Source organism: Crotalus tigris, unplaced genomic scaffold (genome assembly GCF_016545835.1).
Source record: "Crotalus tigris isolate CLP2741 ecotype Arizona unplaced genomic scaffold, ASM1654583v1 scf7180000017800.2534000, whole genome shotgun sequence".
Taxonomy (NCBI): Eukaryota; Metazoa; Chordata; class Lepidosauria; order Squamata; family Viperidae; genus Crotalus; species Crotalus tigris.
Genome location: NW_024096645.1, coordinates 216,316 through 223,270, shown reverse-complemented (window position 1 = coordinate 223,270; position 6,955 = coordinate 216,316). Strand labels below are relative to the sequence as shown.

The following is a 6,955-nucleotide window of genomic DNA, read 5'->3' as shown; positions in this document are numbered from 1 at the left end:
ATCAGCAACATCATTAATGAATAACATTAATGAAAGTAGAGGAATTTTCCGTAATGCGAACCTAGTTTGAAAGTCAGACCCTATCCAGTCAGGACATATTTGTCCAGTTTTGCAAAATGATTCCGCCTTGGAGCCTGTCTCACTATTCTGTCCAGTAGAAGAAAGGAAAGACTATGCACATGATATACATATAAAACAATTTTACGAAGGCTTGAGTGAAGAATGAGAGCCTGTGCATTTGTGAACGTGTCAGGGCATTCCCTAGTGCAGGGGTAGGCAACCTTGGCTCTTTTATGACTCGTGGACTTCAACTCCCAGAATTCCTGAGCCAGCTCAGGAATTCTGGGAGTTGAAGTCCACGAGTCATAAAAGAGCCAAGGTTGCCTACCCCTGCCCTAGTGCATAACACTTCAAATGAAGAACTCTTCATATTCATTTACTTCAGCCATTCCTATGTTTCTGCTTCCAAAACATCTGCAAAGAAAAATGAATATACCACAATCGGTAAATTGCTGAAAAAGGAAAGTGGTTTAAAATGCAGTTTAGAAGAGTAATTGCATCTTTAGGGGAAAAAATGGAAGAAATGATTTTTAAAATTGCAGCATAGCCTCCCTTCAGAGACCCAGCAAAGCCCTAGGCCATATTCATCAGGCCTTCAGTTTTGGTAGCTACTGAACATATATATTTGTATGGCTGGCTGTTTTTTTTTTTTTTGCTCACTTAGGTTTGAGAAATGCATCTTTTTCAGAAGCCTTAAAAATATTTTCCTGCCATTATAATGGTACTTCATTTTTAACCTGTTTGGGATCTTTTTTTATCCATCTTCTGAAATCATTCCTAACGAGAGCGGTAATGTTAATGTTACAATATGCCACAATGCTCACTCAAAAGCCAAACCTCTGGCTGTCTTTGGACAACATGCGGAAAAGTATAGGAGTGTGTGTATCAAAAAAGTCAAGATGTGGCTGTTCATTTTTTTTTTTTGACACACCTTTCCCAGCAATGCCTTTGCAAGTGCTATTGGCCATTGTCAATAGTTGCCATCATTTCTAATCCCTTGCGTCACCAGTTGTGGATGGAGTTTGCTTGTTCTCAAGCACTCCCAGCTTTTCACTCTGCTGCCTTCGTCTGCACCTGATGTGTGACGCATCAGCCATGTTAATGTAATTAGACAAAAGACTGAGGCCCTTTCAGAAGAGCAGGGTCATCTTCTTCACAATTGTTGCCTGACAGGTAACTGACATATAACACCTGTGACCTGTAGGTGGGAAAACTGACAAGTGGTTAAACCAGCTTTTCTATGAACCCACCTACACACCCAAAGTAAGGAGAAGTGATTGCTGATTGTTCCTTCTCCTGGCAGATGATATTTGACAAGGGGCAAAATAAGGCTAAAGGATCTACCATAGGTATCAGGGCAGAGTAAGGACTGGTGATGAAGGCAACCTTTATGCTCACATACAATACTTTTTTGCTGGCTCCCCGACTGCAGGAAACACTCTGGCATAACCGCCTGTAAGTTATAACATGATTGGCTTGGTTTTGACTTGGCATACATTACTCTGCAACCCTAGTCGTTGTCATTTGTAAACCACGGGGTACAACTGTTAGCCCTTCTGGGTAGACCAGACTAATGCCATAGTTTATTATAACAGCTAGAGTAACAGCATCTTGCAAGTCTGAATATGCTTTCCCCTCCCTCCCTCCCTTTATCTTCGTATGAACTTGTCCTGGGCTCAGGCCCTTTTAATCTGACTGTTGCCTTGGTAGCAGCTCTTCCTCCTGTCCTTCAAGGCCATTCCTTCTGCCCTCTGCAATAATTTAGCATGCTGTGCAAATTCCACCAATGTAATTGATATAAACAATTGCTAAGCAAATCATGGCTTGGTATAATGTACACATATACCAGAGAAAATTACTTGTGGGGGGGGGTCAAAAGAGTCAACATGGTGGCCATAACCACATGACCACAGTCCTGATCTTGAGTCTTTTGCCCCTCCTCCTACAGATAAGTAACTCAAAATAATACTCCATCCCTCTGAAGAATTCAATAGAACTCACCATCTCCCAGTTTCTAGTCTGGTGCCTTAATCACTTCATCAAACTGGTTCACTTGGTAGAAAAAGTAATTGATTATATATGGCAATTTACAATAGGCATACTCTATTTTTAATATATCATTTAAAACTGTCTGTCTAATTTATTAATATTCTTTTATCCAAAAAGTTACAGAAAATGAAGTTCTTGAGACGTAGGTCAGTGGAAACTTTCTGCAATTACAGTATAATTTTGGAAGATACAGACTGATTTGTATTTGTAAAGTGAATTAGAAAGCCTTTCCTTATCAGGCATAAAAGGTCAACTAGTTGTAAATTCTAATTCTATTTGCAGTCCACGCAGAAGGATACCAACATTTATAACTTTTTAGAGCTACATTGGTTGAATGATAATGTGCCACTCAGTCAAGCCACATGTAATTTGCTAGGGAAATGAAGGATTTATATTTTTGTTTTTCTGCTTGGACTCCTTTTAAAGCACTTTCATAAGGGAAATGTAAAACATTCAAGCTAATTATGGGCATGTCCATGTACATTTTGCTAATGAATATTTCTTTTAAAAATGCGAAACGGTAACTTAACATTTGCACAAAATCAAATTCCACTATTAGCAAATTTAAACATATTTGCACTGATTTGCTTGTTTGTTTGTTTTTTAAAATATTGCTTCTGCTGATTACAGCAAGATAACAAGAATTTGTTTTACATCCAGGTTTGTAACTATAGAATTATAAATATTTCTGTTTGCATATGGTGTCTAGCACCATGTTGGAGTGAGTGACATATAAATTTGTAAAATCAGATTAGTAAATAAAGACTTTGAGGTGACTAAGATTCCCCATAAGAACCAAGTATCCCTGTGATTCTGGCCAACTTTCTAAACATTTTCCATGTGCTTATAAGCCTATGTATAAATTAATGGAATGAAATCATGTTTTACAAAAAAAAAAAACCATCCAAGTTTCTTGAGTTGCTGATTTCTCATATGTGTGCATGTTTACCTTAGCACTTTAATTTAAATACTGTTCTCCCTGTACTATTTGCATAAATCACATTTGAACATTTTGCAATATTTATGTATTTCGAGGAACATGCAAACTTGGAACGTTATCTGAGCAAGACAAAAATAGTTTACATTGTACATGAGTTTCTGCTTCAGTTCTCAAGTAAATGTTATTTTTAAATGAATGCCCAGACAGCAACTTTCTAGAGCTGTATTTACAGAATGCTCTAACCCATGATTAACTGATCCATAGTTAATTAGATTAACTGAACTGCCTATGTTCACACAACAAACTGAATGATAAACTGACTACAGGGACTGGATTTGCATGTGACCAAGCCATGTGCAATCCTGCTAAATTTGCTCATATAATCAGCCTAATGTGTTGGTATGAACCTGTCTTAAGCTACAAGTCTCAAAAGTCAAGACGTCTTAAAACAACAATCTACTTTAGAAACTTTTAGACTGGGGTCATCCATCACAGAGCTACTGGCTATATTTGTACAACATGGTAATCCAGGGTTTTTCCGCTGCACTAGGCCAGTGTATCAGAACATATTTTAGCCTAGTGTGTTGAGGAACTCAGTTAGAATGCAGTTTGTTTGGGCCCTAGGTTTTAATGAACGGCATGTACATTTAATGAACGGCATGTACATAGACTTTGTAATTTGTACACAATGGAGTATAAACCAATTCTGCTAGTTATGGTTTCTTCAATAAATCATGTTTCAACAAACCATGCTCAGTGTAATATGCAAATCTAGTTTTCATGTGCTGAAGTTCAAGGCTAAAAAGAAAGACTTAGGTTCTTTTTTGTGGGTTCAAAATAAAATGGCAAGTCTGTTGCATAGGTATATGTATGATAACTGAGTATAATGAGCCATAATCTGACTTAATGATAATCCACCCATTCCTAGTTGATTCAATACTTGTGGTTATGGAAATTATATCTTAATGTAAGATCTCAGTTATGTTCCCCCTTAACTATCATTTGGGAAGCAATCCAAGTTTGTAGGACAACCCAAGGATGTCGCCTTACAAGTCTGAGTATGATGAAGCTTATTTCCAGGGGAGATGTATTTATAATATATATTTATTTACCTTTTATGTAAACAAGATGCAACACACTTAATATATTTTTTCTGTTCAATCCTGTCCAATTCTCAGAGACTGCCCAGACAAGTCCTGCAGTTTTCTTGGCAAAGTTTTTCGTAAGAAGTTTGCCATTGCTTCCTTCCTAGGGCTGAGAGAAAGTGATAGGTCCAAGGTCACCATCTAGCTTTGTGCCTAAAAACGGACTAGAACTGATAATGTCCTGGTCTCTAGTCTGATACCTTAACTACAATGTACACCAAACTGGCTCTCAATAAATGGAGTACAAGCCATCTAAGTCAGGGGTCTACAAACTTAGCAACTTTAAAACCTGTGGACTTCAACTTCCAGAATTCATCACCAGCCATGATGGCTGAGGAATTCTGGGAGTTGAAGTCCACAAGTCTTAAAAGTGCCAAATTTGAAGACCCCTGGTCTAAGATTTTACAAATTGTAACTCCTTGTAGAAAATAAAATCAATATTCTTTATTGGATTAATTGACAACATATAGAATATACCTCTAAAATATGGGTTAACTCTTCCACAGATCACAGTTTATCCATTTGTCACATACCTAAGGAAAAAAAAATACAACTATATAAAGTTTTGAGGTAGCTCAACTCTCATTATTTTGTTGGCTCAAAGTTTGGCGTATCACCAAATATACAGCAGTTAAAAACGCGTATATAAGTTTGCTATCGGGAAATAAATATATTTATATTTATTAGGATTAACCAAAATGTAACAAATCAGCGTTTATAGAAAAGATTTCAAATTTTCCACTATTCCGCACAAGCAACTAATGGAACAGGCAGGAAATAAAACCCCTCAAATCAAGTCTAATTTTGCTGCCTCGAGGCTGGCTTTTTAACCGGTCAAAGATATGGAATGTAAACTGAATGAATTAGTCACAAGTTAGTTACGGCAAGAAGCAGATTACCCCGGGACAAAGAAACTGCGACTCCATCTCTCTGTCGGAAACAGGACAGCTAATTCAAATCTTTCTACTAAGTTTGCAAGTGCCTTTAATTCCATGCCTTTTCCAGTCTTTTGCCGCACTTTTGCTTACTTACATTATGTCGCTCATCTAAAAATTATTATGGAGCCGTTCGAGAACATCAGGAAGAAAGAGAAAGAACGCTTCTATTTTCATCACAATACAGTAAGTTTAAGAAGAGTACACAAACGCCTGACTTCTGCGCAAGCCAACTGGAGACATTCAAGTCCCATCCATTTCTAACACCCCATTCATTTCTTTCTACGGTACTTATCCTCTGTTCCCGCGTTCGGCGGGTTGATACACAAGATTCTAGAAGCCCCGCCTCCCTCTCCAATGAGGTCGTCGTATTTCAGCCCCGCCTATTTGAGTGGCATATAAAATGCCAAACTCCAAGGATTAATGTATATATATTAATATATAGGTCTTTGGTTGTTTGGGTTTTCTCCCACGTAAAATTGGAAGTGTCTTGGCGACGTTTCGACGAAGTCCCATTCGTCATCTTCAGGCTGGTGCTTTCAGCTTCGTGCCTCGAGCAGCAGACCTACATACAAATACCCGCGAAAACCTCAGAAAACAAATATTAATATATGTATATATATCGTACTGTAAGGCGTTCTGTCACCAATCAGCTCTAGAATCCGTTTATTATGGGTCACACAGCTCTGCTCCCATACGCTACGTGCGTCGTATTTTGCATGTGGCAATCATACAGTTGGATGGTTCGTCTTGTTTGTTTTTCTATAGCTACAAAATACTGCAGTTGGTCCGTGGAATACTTATGCCCTTTATCGGGAACGGGTCCCCCAGTGGCTGCATAACCATGGTTTATTAAAATGATTCAGTTTTCTGAAGTCGCGCGATCCACTAAATCCCTAACTAATCACAGGACTGGGCACTTTACGCCACCCTAAATTAAAAGGTAATTACTTTGTGGGTCTGTGTCGGAAAAAAAAAACACGAGTCATTTGTCGGTGGGGGAGGGTTAGATCTGTTCTGCTAAACTCCGGACGACCGCTATATGGTGCTCTGTAGCGCTGGTGCGGATTTTAGTAGTTGTACAGTTGAAAGGGGGGAGAAGTCGAGGCTGAATTAGGGAGTTGAAAGCAATGGAAGTGTTATTTCGCGGCCTGGATATTTTGAATCTTACAGTAACTCCTCCCCCAGCGATAAAAATGTCAGTAACGTCTCCATCGGGGGGGGGGAGAGATAAGCAATGGGGGAGGTGTAGTTTCATGGGCCAACTTTTTTCTTAGGGGCCTAGAAGGGCTTTTTGATCAGTATAATAATCAAGTATGAGAGCCTCAAGTTGCTTATTCACTTTCTGTCTCCTTTTCCATCGAGGCAATTTACAGACTTTTCAAAGGAATTAAAATCAAAAAGGTTTGGCACCGACAATTAAACTATAAATCCTAATCAGCCGTTGTGCATCTCCCGAAAAACCGTCCTGCCTGAACTCTAAGCGCTATCATTGAAAAGCTTTGTCGGCGGCTGGGCATGTTTCTTGAGCGATAATTTTCACTCGGGCAGCGGCCTCCCCACCCCCAAAAGGAGGCAGGACAGCGGGCTCGTTATTTAAATCCCTCCATTTAACCAAACAGGCTCTGGAAAGGGAAAGGCTGCTTCCAAGAGCGCCAAGTCGTACGACTGACGCGGAGGAGGGAGACCTCGGGGGTTGGCAAACTTGGTTGCAACACTCCCGGAGGCCGCTTCTCCTTTAAGCGGGGCCGGCTGGCTCGCTCGCGTTTTCCCTCCCTCGCAGGGCCCGCCTCCTCGAGCACGACACGCCGCTCTGATGGCGAAGC

At 39.7% G+C, this 6,955-nt stretch overlaps 1 long non-coding RNA gene across 1 annotated transcript; it reads right to left on the bottom strand.

The window, feature by feature from the left end:
• Window positions 1–344: 344 nt before the first annotated feature.
• Window positions 345–5,353, bottom strand: LOC120307639. The gene is made up of 5 exons (XR_005556592.1): window positions 5,227–5,353; window positions 4,672–4,727; window positions 4,162–4,303; window positions 2,062–2,112; window positions 345–474 (listed from the first exon to the last, which is right to left on the bottom strand). It is a non-coding gene; the product is annotated as an uncharacterized LOC120307639 (long non-coding RNA).
• Between the last annotated feature and the right edge of the window lie 1,602 nt (window positions 5,354–6,955).